The sequence below is a fragment of the Oryctolagus cuniculus genome, chromosome 1, assembly GCF_964237555.1.
Source record: "Oryctolagus cuniculus chromosome 1, mOryCun1.1, whole genome shotgun sequence".
Lineage (NCBI taxonomy): Eukaryota > Metazoa > Chordata > Mammalia > Lagomorpha > Leporidae > Oryctolagus > Oryctolagus cuniculus.
Window position 1 is genome coordinate 183,217,003 of NC_091432.1, and position 18,644 is coordinate 183,235,646.

Genomic DNA, 18,644 nt, shown 5'->3' on the forward strand with positions numbered 1-18,644 from the left:
CTCCAATCTCCCCAGAGTCTCCCTTTCTTTGAATCAGAGGCTGTGAGAATGAACCAGTCACAATCCAACCTCATTTCTCTCTGTAACTTCTCGTGACTGTGACAATGTTAATAAATTGGGATAGCACCTACCCTATGAAGGAGTTCTTTCTCAGGGACTGATTGTTTTATCATATCACTCCATGAAGTGAAATATTTTAACTTGCTCCACCCAGCTAACCAGCCTGGGCAGAGCTGCTGCTGTTGGACTCTTGGAAAAACCTGGTCCTGTTGCTCATCTCTGAAACGATGCAAATACTCTCCTCAAAGCCCTAGCTCTACTGGTCTACTGACTCTATGTTTTCTTAAGATGAATGTTGTAAACAATTCTGTATTAACATAAAAACCTGAATAGAGTCCCTTGAGTTCATTAAAGACATCAGAAATCACTTATTTTCTTAACGAAAAAACATGTATTGAAAAATAAGGTGGTCATTAGGCAAGAGTTGTGATTTAATTCAAAACACATTTGCTGGACAAATATTAGGTTTCAGGTATGAGGGAATAAAGAAAATAAGGTGCCATCCTCAATCTCAGCAATGCATTTTGGTAACAAGAGCACAACACACTTGGCCACTGGACACTGGAGTTCAATGTCAGAAGTCACATTTCTTTAAACCTGAGTTCTCCCTTCCTCAAGTCCTCAGATCATATTTGTACCACTCTGCTCAGATATCTACAAAATTATAATTGTTGCTTACTAAATGTACCAATTTTAGATCAAATAAAAGCACAGAATATATCTATGTATATATGTGCATATTCATACAATACACATGTATTTGTATGTGTATAAATATATACACACATATGCATGCACCCACACATGGACACTTATATGGTATTTCAAGTGGGCATCTGAAATAATATCAACCAGCCTACAACCACTCTCTTCTCAAAAGACAATTTCTATGGTTTGAATGTGTACCCCAAAAGTTAATGTATTGGAAACTTAATGACAAAGTCATATGTTGATGGTTTTTGGAGGTGGGCCTTTGGGCAATCGTTAGGATTAGAAGAAGTCATGAGGATAGGGTTCCCATAATGCCTTTAGTGGCTTTATAAGAAAAGAGAGACCTAAGGTAGTATACAGAGAGTAAAGAACCTGCACACAGACATGAATAGTGGCTTTATTCATAACTGTTCAAACTTGGAAACAATCAAGATGTCTTTCAGGTGATTGGATAAATATACTACGCTATATCAACAATGGGATATTATTTAGTGCTAAAAAGGAGTGGGCTATCAAGCAATGAAAAGACACCGTGGAACCTTAGACACACATGATCAAGTGGGAAAAAAGCCAGTCTGAAAAGGCTACATGCTGTATGGTAACTAGACGACATCCTGGAAAAGACAAAACTGTGAAGATGGTAAAAAGATCAGTGGTTGTCAAGAGTTGATGGTAGCAGAGGGGGAGTAGGTAGAGCACAGAACAGTGAAAAAGCTCCATGTGACACCACAGTGGTGAATACATTAGTCCAAACCCAGAGAATGCATAACATCCAGAGTGAATCCTAAGGTAAACTATGGACTATAGGTGATTATGATTATGATGTGTCAGTGCTGTTGGATCTAACACAACAAAGGTCCCTCTCCAGTGGGTAATGTTGATATTGGTTCAGGTAACACATATAGGGGTTCAGAAAGTATACATGTAGGAAATCTCTGTCCCTTCCTCTCAATTTTTCTGTGAATCTAAAACTGCTCTACAAAAAAGGCTTTAATAATAAATGACATAGGTACAAATGCTCAGGGTATCATAACCAGAGAAAAGCAGCAGGAAATACAAGGGTAAATGTGTAGTAATGACAGGTTTTATTATACACACAGAAGGAGACAAATGCATCAAAATCACTCTAGGTACTAGAGTTATAGTTCATTCTTTATTTTCTTTTTCATATTTTCCTATACTTTAACAAAGTTTTCAAAATTGAGCCTACACTGTCTTTATAATCAGAAAAAGATAACCCATCAACAACAAAATGCAAAGCATTTGTCAGTGGTCAGCCTATGAGACAAAGGGGTCTGTGAGTGTGTTTACTTATTTGAAGGCAGGACTTTCAGCTAAGACTCCTCTTATGTGCCCAAGACTCAGAAGTCCAGAAGATGCAGAAGGCACAACAGAGAGAGTGCCTTTGTGATTTTGTTCTTTGCAGCCTCTTCAGTTGGGAGAAGAGGTGAAGGAAGTGCTCTTCCAGTTTTTAATCCTCTTGGCTAATTGCTAGATCTGTCTTGTGGTTTTACTGGGACTCTTTTTACTAAGTGGGTGGATTTGCACTGTTTGTGTTTGTGTGTTGTACTTGGATTATGCCTTAATGTGTCACCACGATGACAAAGGGGTCTGCTGAAGCAGGCAGGCGAGCTTCCCTGCTTTTAATAGAAAGCACATTCCAACACTTTATTTTATCTGCAACACATAGAGCTGCTTAGAACAAAGCATTGCCCCTAAGACATGGTCCCCAAGAGTCTTTAATAAGTACCAGACCCCTATGAAGGTATTAATTAAATATTTTAAACAGAATGGCCTTAGCTTGCTAGGGCATTTTTATGAGGGGAGGGAGTACATTTAAAACCAGGGCTGTTTCTGTAACAGGAACCTGTTTTAAAGGAAATGTTCTTGGGTGGGACTCTACGGGTACCAGGCTGTCAAACCTCCAGGCCAATTTGATGTCAAAAACAGACATTTTTGAAGGTTTTAAACTGTGTTTGGGTTGGGTCGTTGCTGTGGAATTTGAACACAAGTTTACAGGGTGGTTTTAACACAAAGAGGAGAATCGAGTCTAGGAGCACGTGAAAGGTAGTTTCCTCACAATAGTCCACTGAAAGAGGCTTTGATGAGGCCATTTTACAGAAACAAAAACTGATTCTTTTCCAAGATCACAAAATCTGATGGAGGAACTGAGACCAAAACACAATTTAAAATCTGTCTAGTCATTTGCTTGTGTATCTACCCATCCTGTATCTACTCATATTTCAGAATACTTAAGTCTTTCTCAGAAAGTGCTGGAAACAAAGATAAGTTTAAAGAGCAGATTCTGGCCTATTTGATAGGCATTTTTCTGAATTCAGTGTAATCAGAGTTACTGCACACTATGTTTACTTTAGAAGCACAGAGTTAGATGATTTTTCTGGATGGCAGCATGATGTGGTGAAAAGAGCAATGTACTTGGAGTAAAGGATCAGTATTTGGATCTTGCCTCTTGCACTTACTGATTTGTGTGACATGGAGCAAGCACCTCCAGAGGCAATTTTCCTAGTCTTCAAAATTATAATTGTGCCTAGCACTGAGCCTAGAAGGTGCTCAGTGAAAGAGATTCAAAGTTGACTTTGTTCCTAGTAACAGGGATGAGTAGGCAGAGATTGTCCTTATGTCCCTGAAGGATCACTGGAGGTCTTCAGGAATAAGCAGTTTTATGGATTCATAAGGAGCCCTCCCTTCTCAGTTAATGGTAATCAAGGAGACCAACTGAAGGGGATTTGTTCCCCAATGAGCTTTCAGAGCCCTCTCGAGGGAGTGAACGTGCTTTAGTGAGTACCAGCAGTATGGCAGGATGTGACTAAAGTTGGTGTGGCTTCTTCAATTTACTTAACTCATTCTAGAGCCCACCAATTCACATCTGTTTTGAGACCACCATCAGTATACTCTCACCTGCTCACTTTCCCATGGTCCCAAGTTCCTTTCCCATGTGTCATGCTGTCTTATACACAGAACCTTTGAATCCCTAGATAAAATAACACTAATGTCCTCTAGGTTCTGAGAGCTAGGACTGCCGACACTGAAGGGCTCAATTTTATTGTCCATTTGATTGGTCTGCCCTTTCTTCTCCTGCCCCCTCTCCTGTGAACCTCTGGAAATCTCCAAGCTTTCCCACCTAGCCATTCTTGAATCTTTAGCTTGAGACCCTCAGCTTTCTTCCTCCCCTTTCCTTGGAGAGCAACTTCATGGTATTTTGTATATGTATTCCAACATCCAAAGCATCTCTCAGGTACTTTTGCTTTGGTTGGGGCTTTTTAATTAGCTATATTGAACTTATAGTCATATGGGTTTGGGTCTGCCCTGACCAGCTGAGTGGTTTCTGGCAAGAAGGGCAAAGACAATGAGGAAACCAAAAGAGAGCTCACTTCCTCACTGCTCTAAAGTCTGGCTAAATTTTTTGTGCCTCGCACTGGCACCTCCAAAATGAAGGTAATGACTGCATCTTCCTCAGTGCTCCTTGGAAGCAAAACACTTAGCATCGTGTCTAGCTCACAAGCTGCTGCTGCTACAATCGTATTTAATAAAAATAGCTGGAGACATAATGATTGACAAAGAACATTGTGTATTAGAAAGAACATATCTAGTTTTGGATCTCAGCTCTCTCACTTTATTGGTGTACAAATTAAATTCTTTGAACCTCATTTTTCTCCTCCTTATAATGGATATAATAATCACTTATTTGCACAGCTGTGAGGATGTAAAGTCTCTGGTTCTCTGCCTGGCACAAACCAACCCTCTTGGAAATTAGTCATCTCATTGTGAGGTTGTTTTGCCAGCTATTGCTAAATATTCCATAGCATTGAGGGCTGCTACTTGTACTTGTACAGTTTGCCTTCACCAGCGCTTGCAGTGGGAGATGTGCAAGGCAAGCAGATGAGGATTGAAGTGCAGGAATATTGTGTACTTTTAACTGACAGTGATTCACAACATGTCTGTGCAGATGGCTGAGAGTCTAGGCATTTGCCAAAGTGGGAGAGACGAGGAGTGGGGTGGGGTGTGGGGCTGTAAGCTAAGGATGTTCCATCCCTGAGAGTATAAACACAGCACCGTTTGTAACCTAAAAAGGCTTGGTTGGGAGGGCCATCAAAGTCTGTTCTGCATTGTTTGGACTATGTTCAGCCTCCCCAAGGAAGTGCCCAGGAAGCTCCCTGTGTTGTGTCTGAGAACTGTCACAGGCTAGGGTCAGTAGTCCTGGGTGGGGTTTGCCACTGCTCATTCTTGGGCGAGTCTGCTTCCTTAGCTAGAAATGTGCCAAAGAGGTACCAATTACCTGTCAGGTCAATAGAGAATTTTTCCAAAGTCTTTGGTCTGTCTAGACCTGCTTCTATTTCTGGCAGGTCAACAAACATGGTCAATGACCTATCACAGTGAGCCCTAATATCCTAGCTTCATGTGCAAACCCTTCTCCAGGGTCAGTGTACGTCCCCTTCCTCTCACCATGCCCTCTACTGGATTTCAGCCCCCTTTGTCTTGAAACTCAGCCTGGTTTTCTATTCACAGTCCCACCCCACCTCTTTGCAATCCTGATTGTTTCCAAGTTTGAACAGTTAAGAATAAAGCTGCTATTAGTGTGTGCAGGTTTTTGTGTGGACATAAGTTTTCCATTCCTTTGGGTGCAAAGGAATAGCCAGAAGTTCAACCCCAGGATCATATGCTAACTATTTTCAGTTTCAAGGAAAACTGCTAAAATGTCTTCAAAAGCAGCATTTCCACCAGTAAAAAAGGAGAACGCCTATTGCTCCACATCCTCCCTAGCATTTGTTATCATTAGTGTTCTAGAATTTGGGCATTCTAATAGATAGGCAGTGGCATCTTATTGTTTTAATGTGCATTTTCCTGATGACATGCTATGGGATGTCTCTACATATGCTTTTATGCCATCTGAATATTTTATTTGGTGAGACATCTGTTAAAATCTTTGGCTCATTTTTTAATTGGGTTGTTTCATATTTTTGAGTATTAAAAGAATTTTGTAGGTTTTTAGATAAGAGTTCTTTATTGGATGTGTCTGTGGCAAATATTTTAGTCTATGGCTGGTCTTCTCATTCTCTTGACTTTGTCTTCTACAGAGAAGTTTTTAATTTTAATAAAGCCTGGCTTTGCAATTACTTCTTTCATGGATTGTGCCTTTGGTATTGTTGTCATTTATTTTTAATTGCCAATGAAGATACCATTATAGGCCTTGGACCAACATTAATATAATCAATTATTTCCCATATGGTAAACATTGAAGTTCTTTGAGTTTTTCACTATTATAAACAATGCTATGATAGCATCTTGATACATTAGTCTTTGTCCACATTTTAGATTATTTCCTTTGGATAGAATCCCAATGGGGAATGATTAAATCAAAGACTATGAATATTTTTAAGGCGTTTGATATATTTTGGTAAATTTATCTCTCAAAAGGGTATACCATCTTATCTTTACAGCTGCATGTGAGAATATCTACTTTATCATACTTTTATTTCGTTTTCACCAAAATGTATAGATATTATCTATGTCTATTTTGTTTAAAAGCAAAACACCACCATGAGGCTGCCATCCTTCATGCTTCAGGGAGCGCATTTACTATCCCTCTTTTTACCCTGTCGTATACATAGAAAAAGAATGCAGAGTAGAAAGGGAGGGAGGGCTCAGAAGTCCCCTAAAAGAAAGATACATCTCTCCTTCCAACCTAAGCAAATTGGGAGGAAACACAGAAGGCCTTTTGCAAAATCTACAGGGTTGAGAGCACGGATTTCAACTTTGGCCCCTGTATTTCAGCCAAGATCTTATAAAGAGCTTGTTTATTTTTCTCTACTTTTCCCTTTGATGATCAACAAATTTAATGCATTCATTTAAAATCCCACAAGTCTTCTCCCTTTCCCAGGAGCAGAATGAAGTAATCTAGTTCCCACGTTCTGAGAGCATGATTTGGGGGCTACAAATCATGAGAGCCCCAGTCCAGAAAACCAGGGCTGGTTCAAATAGCTGAAGATTTGCTAAACCAATTAAGCAAAAGATGTTTGCACCACAACTTTGGGGAACTTCCAACACTTAACTGTCTAATTTTTCTCTCCTTTAAGAGTTAAGTCTTCCTTCTACCTGACTGTAGCCATGTCTTAAAATTCAGTTGAGTTTTGTTATCAGAAGGATCAATTTTCTCCTTAATAGGGACTTAGTCAATGATTTTGTCAAGTAGAGAGAGCTTATTGGCATAACCTCAGTGTTTCTAGTCTTTTCATCCTACCTGGAACTAATGTGTGGATTAGGAGTTGGGAGCTCCGCAGTGTGTTTTACATCTTATGCTTTGGGGGTTTGGATGGGGTAAACTTGGGAGTACCTTCAACCACATATGATCCCCAATTGACAATGGCCACATAAGATGTATCCAAGTCCTCTAAAAATCTCGGCTACATTTTATGATATAACTATAGGATAGTCCCAAGTATGAATTCAACTTGTTAGTCTTGGGTTTTATGCTGAATGATGCTAACATATCTGATTAAAAAGGCTAGCTTCAGGTTCTACTGTGAAAGCCTGTCTTAGATTTATTGCTGCCTCACACAGGATTGCCTCAAGCTTGGTCTTTCCACTTAAGTGGCAGGCAAGTTAACTATTTCACTGCTGGCTACCACTTCTATTCCTCACCACCTACCTAGCTTCCCCTCCCTACTCCACCCCAACTCCCATACTCAGCCCTGGGGATGCATCCTACATGATGCTCCCGATAAAGGGCTCATAAAGTAAAGAGGAAAACGGAACATTGACCCTAGAGATCTTTTGTGAAGAGAAAAAAAGGTTTTTTTGATAGAGTTCACTATAATAAACACATTTTTCAATTGTTATAAAATTTTTAAAAATGAAGACATACAAAGAAGAACTTTAAAATGCATATTCTCAGGCAAATAATCCTCTCTGGTATTTTACAAAAATACATGTGTAACTCTGGAACTCTTAAATCATTCAGAAAAATCATGATGAAGCTAAAAGTGTGAAAATAATGCAAAACCTACTTTATTGGTTAGAATAAATACAAAGCCTACTATGTATTTCTGTTCTTATAAATTATTCTTGACTTAATTATGTGCATTTTGTATTCCTCTTAGTCTACACGAACAGAATTCTTCCATAAAATTAGACATTTTTCATTACAGAGGAGGAAACCAAGTTGCCTAAAGTCTTGGCAATAATCAGAAAAACAAGGACATGGTCCCAGCTGAGATCCACAATCACTCAGCCATACACACTAGCTCACCTGGGACATTATGGTAACAGGCCAGTATCCAGGCTGCCAATCTCAGCATCTACCTCCCCACCTCACAGGCATCTTATGATTATGCCATGCCACTACTCAAATATCTTAAATGACTTTCCACTTCATGCATCATGACTGTGGAGCACTTTTGATATGGAAAATACTGTTTAGCACAAAGTTACTTAGAGACACACATTTAAAAGAAAATGGACTCATCAAGCAGGGTGATATCATTTGAACAGTGCCAGAAGAGTCTGTGTAGGTGACTACTAAGGGCTGTGTGATAATTTTTGCAACCACCACCTTCACAAGATCTAAGTCAAAACATGGCAATAATAGCTGTGCTGCTGCTTTTTTCCTTAAATTTGTTGAAGGGGGGAGGGAGGGAATTCTGCTGAATAAGTAGATGAAAATCAAATACTTGTCAAGGATTCCTTGTGCATTATGCATAGCAGGGATTGTGCTAAGAGTTTTATATGCATCAGCATCTACAGCACATAACCGTGAAGTAGACACTGTTGTTCCAATACTTGAATGAAGACACTGAAGCTCACAGATATCCAGAAATTGCCCAAGATCAGCCAATGGGAAGTGGCTGAATAGTCTGCTGGGGCTGTCATTACCACAGGCTGGGCAGCTTGACCAGCAGAAGTCTATTTTCTTCCAATCCAACAGGCTGGAAGTCTGAGATCGAGCTACAGGCTTGGTTGGCTTCCCCTGTGCTTGATTTACAGACCGCTTCTTCTCCCAGTGCTTTTGCATGGACTTTGTCTATGTGACTGGGTTCTAATCTCATCTTATTGTAAAAGACAGGAGTCACACTGGATGAGGCCTACTCCCAATGACTTTGTTAGCCATTAATTATCTCCTTAAAGATGCAATCTCTAAAAGCAGAAAGATCTGAGATACTGAGGGTTAGGACTTCAACATTTAAATGGGGGTTAGGCGGGGGTGGAGGAGGGACATAATTCAGACCCTAAGAGTGGCTAAGCTGGAATTCTCATTTAAATATGTAATGTTGAAAACTAGCATTATTTGTGCCAATAATGCTAATAATGTTGCCTTAAATTCAGAGAGATTCAGTAACTCCTTTGGCCTGTTCCAGTGTGATTCAGGAAACAACCACAAACTTGACAACATCTATTTACGATCACTAGAACTCTTTGAACCATAGTGAACAAAAAGCTCCAAGGCCTAAAATATATCCATTGACTTCTCTTCTGCAGTCAGATCCAAGATGATGAGTCTCTCCATAGCCATATTGTTTATTTTTCCTCCAAAGCCTCCACAAGTAGAGAAGGACTCAAAGACTTCTAATAACTCCATGGCTGGGATTTTGTTGCACATTCTTGCCTGGGATTAATACTCATCGCTATGTCCTGCCAGCCATGCAGAACATGTACTGATTGGGCAGCATGTGGCCAGATGGCTGGATCTGGTGTCTTTGTTTCCTCCCCTGAATGATATCCCAGTCATAACCCCTTTATGTTCCTTAACATGTTCTTGTCTCAGATGGACTCATTTGTGTATCACCTTCGCAATCTCTGCAGTACCTGCATGCAACCTGTAATTTTTCTTACTACGTTTTAAAATTGCCATATTTTACTTAAATTCATCTTTAAAGGGAAGGGACACAACCAATTGTCTTAAATGGAAAGCCTATATCATCTACCAGATAGAAAGTAACTGCCAAAAAAAGTGTAAAGTATAAAATATTATTAAATTCTAGATACAAAAGAGGGTCTTCAGAAGTCCATGGATTTGCATGTATGCATGCATGGATGGATGGATTTCAATTTTTTGAACCAAAACACACTGTTCTTTTAATTCTTTTTTTCTATGAACTTTTTGAAGTTCCCTTGTACAATTGTCTGCTGCCTGTCTGCTTTAAAAAAAAGATTAAAAAATGTAAGAGTGCTTAATACTTACTAGTGCTAAGTGTGAATTTATTCTAAATTAATTGGAAGGTTAAAACAAACTTCAAGAGTGAATAACTTTCTCTCCCTGCAATTAATGATTTATAATGCTAGGACTTCATCCTACCCAACATGAATTCCACCTACATTTGGGAAATTCTACTTTCTACTTTCTACTTTGTGAAGCTCTCTAACAATCCTCTAATATAGGCAGGACAGATATTTTACACTTGTTTTCTAAGTGGAGAAATTTCCAGCAAATTATATTCCCGCAAAATATATAGCGTTGTTAGAAACTCCTAAACCCCAGGCAAGCCTCTTATTTGGGGTTTAGAGTTGGACAAGTGCACTTGGGGTCGAGGAATGGAATCCAAACAGGGAGATGAGGGGAGGGCAGGAAACACTCACTGCTAAAGAGAAGACTTTCTATAGTTGGCTCAGCCACTTCACTGGTCTTGAGCCAAGTGCTACACAACTGGAAACCAAATCTAGGTTCAGAAACAAATGCTAGACCCAAGTTTCCGGAATCAGTCTCTGACCAGGTTGCAGAGGGTGCTAGGATAACATCCGCTTCTCCCAGAGAAGGAGAGACTACACTCTCTTTGCTCAGCTGCAGCAATTGATTTGACCACAAGATTTACTGATTCCCTCCTGTTTTGCCTTTGTTTTGCAACTAGCTGACCCAATTCTCAAATCAGAGGACTCTCTATACCCTAGCTCTTGAAACATGGCTACCACAGCAACTGAGAGCTTAGATTGCAAAATTCAGCCCCCCAGCCCCCCAGTACATATCCCACAGATCAACTGAATCAGAATCTACAGTTTAATAGTCTCCAGGTGACACAAAAGCACATTAAAGTTTGTGAAGCACTACTTTAGAAGACTGTGGTCATGAGATCACCCTGGACTTTAAGCTATGAATCCTTTAGTTGTGTGGTCCTTTCACTCAGAGCTGGAAGCTCTACTCTGAATGTTGTAACCAGTTGGAGCACCGGTTCTAATCCAGGGCTCTCTACTTACCAATTGTGGCATCTTGAGTGCGTCTTTCTGCCCAATCTGGGCTTCTGTAGGTGCCTCTGTAACTCAAGGAAAGCAGAATATACTTCCTAGGGTCATGTGGAGTAGTCCATGAGAATTACGGGCAGAAACCTGCTGCACACTCAGTCAAGGCATTCACTTAGCAGTGTTCAGTGAAAGTGCATTGAGCAGCTACAAAGTCCAGCCTCTGATCCAGGCTCTGGGGCTACAGAATTGAACAGGATAGACAATGTTGGAAGTAGAGAATTAAGAATTTCAGTAGTTATTGGAATGCTGAAGAAAATAAACGGTAAATGAGAGTAACAGGCATGGCAGCAGGCACCATTATCAGCATGGCCAGAGAGCTGAGGAGATGACCTTCAATCCAAGATTGCCATCCGGGAAAGAGGCACCCACTGGAGATCCGGAGGCAGAGCACCCTGGACAGATGGTACACCAGGTGGAAGTGCATAAGCCCTGATTTGGATCAAGCTTGGTACAGAAGAGGAAAAGAAATGAAGATCAGGCTGGCTTGAGTATAGATGATGAAGCTGCAGAAATAGGTGGTTTCACTTTTATCACCGTTATTATCTCTCCCTCAGCTCTCCAATCCATATCCATCCAGTGGCTGTGGTCAGAAAGTCATCATATTCTCCCATAAGCAGTTGCAGAGAAGCTTAGAGACAGAGTACCCCTTGTTCCAGGGTCCAGCTTCACAGTGGTTCACCTTCTACCAGGGAAGGAGGCCCTTCAGACCCAAGTTCTTTGAAGAGTACTCTCCCGGTGCAGAGAGCTGGTGTGTTCTGGCTAGAGGGGGTTGATGTCTCCCAGCTGGGATGGATTTTCTGCTGATTTCACAAATAAGTCAACCATGCCAAATCCAATGGGGAAGCCTGCCCAAGGCAGCTGGCAAGATCAGATTTGGGGTTTTCACCAAAAGGTCAGGTGGTGTTAGCTATGAGTCAGACACAGTGGCTCCAAGGTTACCCTCATCTGTGTCAGTCAGAGTTCAAGGAAGTTTGTGGCTGCAAACATTTGCTTCTTCCTTCCCTGATATCTTCATTTTATCCCAAAGCATAATCCAACATGATCTCCCTAATTGAAGGTCAGCTGATTAGCACCTTGATTCCATCTACAACATAAATTCTCCTTTGCCAGGTAAGCTAACATGTTCTCAGATTCTGGGAATTGGAGTGTAGACATCTGTGGTGGTGGGCTATTATTCTGCCTACCACATGCAGTCTCTCCCTGAGCAACCATTTCTTGGCAACCACTTTACATTATGGGAGATTTACTGCCACACTTGTTAAATCACCACTATCATCACCACCTTCACAAGCCCCAAACACATGGCCAGGTGTTTCTACTTTTTAGGTGATTTAATCCATAAGAATCATTATTTAATTTTGCAAGCTCTATTCACTCAAAGATATATATATAAAGATATATATATATCTTTAAACCCTCCCACATCGAAAGGAAGAGCCCCACACACCCACCCCATCCCATTCCACAATGTGGAAACTTAGAAAAAGGTAAATTCTGCTTTGGGTCGAGTGCAAACCTGAAAGGTTTGGTTCTAGAGGAAAAATGTACAGAGATCATCTCTGCTGGAGCAAGGCGAGCCATTTCAGCCCTAATTAGAACATGCCTTCCTTTGACAATCCACTTGGACAATGTTGATAGGTGCACTCTCTTTCTCTGCACAGTGTGTCAGCATCACACCTCCTCCCAAATGGGGCCAAGAAGCTGCACAAAGCCTTCAACAAGTTGCTTTACTAATTACATCACACATACCACAGTTACCAAGACTGGCTGAATCTAATTACACTAAATGCAACTACACGGAGATTTCCAGTACACCCAGAGAGATGTTTTAAAGATTTCAAGCCTTGGAAAATAGACTGAAATGGAGTCTGGCCACATTGTTCTGTTGGTCTGGGGTAATGTAAACACAAGGCAGGGCTCTGTGTATCTGATTCTTCCTGCTGTAAACTCTTCAAGGGGCCAGAGGGAACGGAGTGTGCTTTCCGCATTAGAAGGCTCCTTTTAGAAAATTCTGTGCTGAGAGCACAAAAATCCCTCAGCTCTTCCTATGCCTAGTAAAGCGTCAAGACTCTCACCTGTACCTTTTATTTCATAAACTGAGCATCAGCCTTTATCCAGAGTTTTGGGAGATAATTCTGGTAAAACAAAGATGAATGGGACAAGCTTGGGGCAAGCTAGCACATAACATTTCCCAAGTAGCCTAGTTGTTGGCACTTTAAACACGTGTTGTTTAGCTATTGTTTGATATTTATTTAGTGGAGATGGGGAGAAAGCAATTTACTAATCATCATATGCAGAAGTAAATTCACATACTTTCACCTCCACTGGTTAAAATGAAGTGGTCAAAATGTGTTTCTCTGTTTTCTGGAGTTCTTTTTTCTCCTCCATTTTAAATTGTGATTTGTTGTAAAGTTGGTCTACTTCTTAAGCAGAAGGACATGTTAAAGAATTTTGAGTTTAATCGAAAGGAGGAAGGGAGGGAAGGAGGAAGGAGGAAGGAGGAAGGAAGGAAGGAAGGGAGGGAGGAGTTCACTAGTTGCCAAAACACAATATTCCAACAGGATTGTGTGGATTCAGAATTGTTACTGACAGCCTGCACACACTTGTCATAAAAACTCTCAGCAGTGTTTGGTGTGTCCTAGACACAAATTCTTTGTATTTACATTCTAGGATTCAGTTTTCAATAGCAAGAGGAAAACTCATTCCTATTTGCCATTTATGAAAGGAATCATATAATGAACTTGAATTAATTGACACTATTTAAAATTTTCATTCATTCAATGAATGAATGTTCCAGGATTCTTCCAGCTACTAAGCCTGTCCCAAACAGCACACCAGATAATGTCCCTGTACATATGAAGCCTACATCTTAGTGGGGGGGGGGTAGAGTAATAAACATTAAACAAGTGAATCTATAGATCAATTTCAGGTAGTAACAGGTTCAAGGAGGAAAATAAGAGAGGATGATGCAATAAAGAGTGCCAGGTATTTAAGAGCTAAATAAATATGCTGCCTTGTGACTGTGGAATAGGGAGCTGATTTAGATTTTAATTTGTAGTTGAACTGAGATCTGTTGGTAAGAAGGAGTTGTCCACACAAAGACTTGGGGGAAAAGCAGGACAGGTAGAGGCAACAGCAAATAGAAAAATCTGTGTGAGCTCCCAGCATCAAGGAAGAGACAGAAGGTAGTGGGGCTGCACAGAGTAAACCCAAAGTAAGTGGATGGGAAATGAAATTGTAGTGAAGAGACACATATTTCACAAGATATGTTAAGAAGAAGGCCAGATTCTTTTCTAAATGTGACAGGACACTATAACAGGGTTTAATAAAATGAGTGATATTATCTGATTTACTCTCTTAAGAGATCATACCAGTTACTGCATGGAGAAAATAAAAAATAGAAATTGGATATACAATTCAGATGTATGGTAGGAATCCAAACAAAATATATGTGTGACTTGAACTATGATTACAATTGGGCAGTGGAGGTGGTAAGAAGATATCAGGACCAGGATATATTTTGGAGGCAGAGCTTCCAGGACTTGTTGTGGTGTGGTGTAAGGTGTGGGCAAGGCTGTGGTCAAAGGGGGCCATCACTGTAGCACACCAGATAAAGCTGCTGCCTGCAGTGCTGCTGTCCCATCTGGGTGCCAGTTCGAGTTCCAGCTGTTCCACTTTCCCATCCAGCTCCCTGCTATGGCCTGGGAAAGCAGCAGGAGATGGCCCAAATACTTGGGCCATTGCACCCACATGTGAGACCTGGAAGAAGCTCCTGGCTCCTGGCTCCTGGCTCCTGGCTCCTGGCTTTGGATCGGCCCAGCCCCAGCCATTGAGACCATCTGGGGAGTGAACCAGTGGATGGAAGACTTCTCTCTCTCTTTCTCTGCCTCTGCCTCTCTGTAATTCTGCCCTTCAAATAGATAAATCTTTTTTTAATTTATTTGACAGATAGAGTTAGTGAGAGAGAGACAGAGAGAAAGGTCTTCATTCCGTTGGTTCACCCCCTAAATGGCTGCTACGGCCAGCGATGTGCCAATCCGAAGCCAGGAGCCAGGTGCCTCCTCCTGGTCTCCCATGCGGGTGCAGGTGCCCAAGCACTTGGGCCATCCTCCACTGCCTTCCTGGGCCACAGCAGAGAGCTGGACTGGAAGAGGAGCAGCCCGGACTAGAACCCGGCACCCATATGGGATGCCGGCACTGCAGGCGGATGATTAACCGAGCCATGGCGCATGCCCCTAAATAAATGAATATTTAAAAAAAAAGAGTGTGGTCAAGAACAATTCCATTACCCCTGGCTGGGAGAGGGATGAGAGTGGGGGGAGGCACAGGGAGTCAAGAGTTCTGTTTTATACATGACACATACGATGGTATGGCTTGAAAAAAAATTTTTTTTTTTTGGACAGGCAGAGTGGACAGTGAGAGAGAGAGACAGAGAGAAAGGTCTTCCTTTTGCCGTTGGTTCACCCTCCAATGGCCGCCATGGCTGGCGCGCTGCGGCCAGTGATCCGATGGCAGGAGCCAGCTACTTATCCTGATCTCCCATGGGGTGCAGGGCCCAAGCACTTGGGCCATCCTCCACTGCCTTCCCGGGCCACAGAAGAGAGCTGGCCTGGAAGAGGGGCAACCGGGACAGAATCCGGCGCCCTGACCGGGACTAGAACCCGGTGTACGGGCGCTGCAAGGCGGAGAATTAGCCTAGTGAGCTGTGGCGCCGGCCTAGTATGGTTTGAATTTGTATACATTTAGTTGGTGGCTGTATGTACTGTCAGTTGACAGGTCAGGACAAGGGATATATATTTGTGATTATTCCCTTGTAGATAATTTTTTAAAGTTATGGGGCCAACAAGAAAGTATAGATGGACATAAGTCCACTGGTATAATAGTGTTCCTTATCAGACCAGAGTTCCCAGAAACTGCTTGGCTGGCCCACCACTGATCAAGCTCTGAACAAGGTGCCTGCTCTAGAGAAAGCTTGGCCCAAAGAAAGATATGCTGATGGTTACAAGACAGTGTATTGTATGCTAAATATAATAAGACTACGAGGACAGTGTAGGAAAGCAGAGGAGTGGATGATTAGCAGCCTGGGGCACAAGAAAGTCTCCAGACTGAGGACGGAACGTGTCGAGAATCATGAAGGGTCAGAATAAGTCTCCCAAGCAGGGGAGAGGAAGTGACAAGAACAAGGCATGGGAGAGCTCATCCTGCTGAAGTTCCATGAGCAAAAACATGTATTATGTTCCAAAAGCTGGGGCCGTGCTATATAGGAAAGACATGAAAAAAATCCCTATTTGAAGCAGAAGCAAGGCAAGGATTTCTATATTCACTACTTGCTTTTAACTCTGTTTAGGGGACAAATGTGAACAGAATTGAAGGAATGAACCAGATCAAAACTTGCAAGAAGTTATCAGTATTTGCAGATAATATGAATATGTACTTGTGGGGGAAAATAAGAAAATTAATAGAGAAAGAGTATTAAATACATAAGAAAATTTAAAAAGACACTATGATTGGGGCCGGGACTGTGATGTAGTGGGTAAAGCCACCATCTGTGGTGCCGGCATCCCATATGGGCGCCAGTTCAAGTCCTGGTTACTCCACTTCTGATCCAGCTCTCTGCTATGGCCTGGGAAAGCAGTGGAAGGTGGCCCAGGTCCTTGGGCCCCTGCACCCATGTGGGAGACCTGGAAGAAGCTCCTGGCTCCCAGCTTCATCCTGGCCCTGGCTGTTGCAGCCATTGAGGAGTGAACCAGCAGTTGGAAGATCTGTCTGTCTCTCCCTCCCTCTGTAATTCTTTCAAATAAATAATAAATAAACCTTTAAACAAAAGTATCCCAAAAAGTTTAGGAGAAAATAAGACAAGTTTAATTTGGTACAAAAAATTTTGAAATCCATGCATAATTTTTTCATAATATGCATTTCCATCACATTTTGAAAACCTCTCACATGCATGAATTTCAACAGCTTTGCACCCAAATGAATTTATTTTTAATTCATTTTATAAAATTGTTGAACTGTCTCATAGTAATAAGGATATCTAGAAAAATTCAGAAAAAAGTAAGATAGGCAGACTGGTTGTACGAGCTGGTATGACATAAAACTAAAGTAACTAAAACATCACGGTACTACGATTTAAAAAATAAAATCCAGAAGTAGATTTTTTAAACATATGAGAATATGCAATATGAGAAAGGTGGCATTTAATATCAGTGTGGAAAAATACAGAAAACAGCAAATGGTATTGAGACAACGAGGTAGACGTATAGAAAAAAATATAAAGCTGGATTACTAAATTTACCCATCACACCAAAGCACATTCCAGATGGATGCAAGTCACTAGAAAAAAATTGGAGTAATTCTTTCATAATCTTAGAAGACATAGAGAATAATATCAGTATACTTAACTGCATAAAAGTTAGAATTTTTATACAAGAACATACACAACAAAACCAAATGATGGAAAATAACTCACAGAGGAAATCATTTGTAACACATGTAACAAAGAACTAATTCTCTAAATATATTCAAACACCATGAGTCAACTAGAGAAAGGCCAAAAATAATAAAAAATTGGGCAAAGGACCTGAAGAAACAGTTACACAAACACACACACACACACACACACACCCTTAAGAAATTTTTAAAATTTTGAACACTTAGAATTATATTTAAGGGAAAGAAAATAAACAACATTTCAATTTAACAAATATCAGCCCCTTTAATGATGCACTGTTGGAGTGAATGGAAACAGCCACACACTTGTATTGTTCCTAGGATTATACTTTGATGCAGCCTCAGTGACTGTATAATTGAGTGCATATATTAAAATGTATAGCACATATATCCTTAACCTTGCCATTCTACTAATGAGTATTTATCCTGACACATGTGTAGAAAGATATGGTCCCCAAAATACTCTTCCACCATTGTTTATATTAGCAAAGAATGGGAAATGACCTACATGATCATCAATCAGGGACTGGTCTAATAGATAATTGTATTTCCTTGAACGTTTCAACAGAAGTCATTCAAAGATTTGCTTTCTGCACTAACCACCACCAAGATACAGGGTTAAAATTTTTAGAATAATGTTAAAAGCAATCTACCATTTCTGTAAGAACAAAAATATTTAGGAGATATATATGTGTATATATATGTATATATACACATACTTATGCTTGTATATATAAGAAACCAGTAATAGTAGCTGTCTGGAATCTAGAAACGGGAAGGGCCTTTGTTTTTCACACATGCCTTTTAGTACTTTGAGTTTTGAATCATTGCGTGCATTAGCTATTAGAAACCAATTAAGCAGTAGAAAGGTGAAAACAGTAGTTATTTTACCTTGTGGCTGGAGATTAGTGTATGTGTGAGTTTGCTTGTGTGAGGAGGGAACAGAGATAAAACTGAATGATGAAATCGATCTTGTGGAATTATGAGCATGAGAGAGAATGTTCTTAACACTTAGCAGAGTGCCCAGCCCATTTTAGGTGTCCAATAAATGTTAGCTATTATTACCCATAGGTTACATAACAGAATCACACATCATTTAGTGAAGTGGGAAGTTTGATTTTGCAGGTTTAACTAGAATAGAGTGAATTCTCCTGTTACTCTTTTTGTGTTGCACA

The 18,644-nt window shown here is 40.7% G+C and overlaps 1 long non-coding RNA gene across 1 annotated transcript in view; it reads right to left on the minus strand.

The window, feature by feature from the left end:
• LOC103347653 (uncharacterized) overlaps positions 1–11,780 on the minus strand; it is a 246,099-nt gene extending 234,319 nt beyond the window's left edge. Inside the window, exon 1 of the long non-coding RNA XR_516228.4 lies at positions 10,975–11,780. This is a non-coding gene — a long non-coding RNA (uncharacterized lncRNA). The remainder of the gene's footprint in view (positions 1–10,974) is intronic.
• Between the last annotated feature and the right edge of the window lie 6,864 nt (positions 11,781–18,644).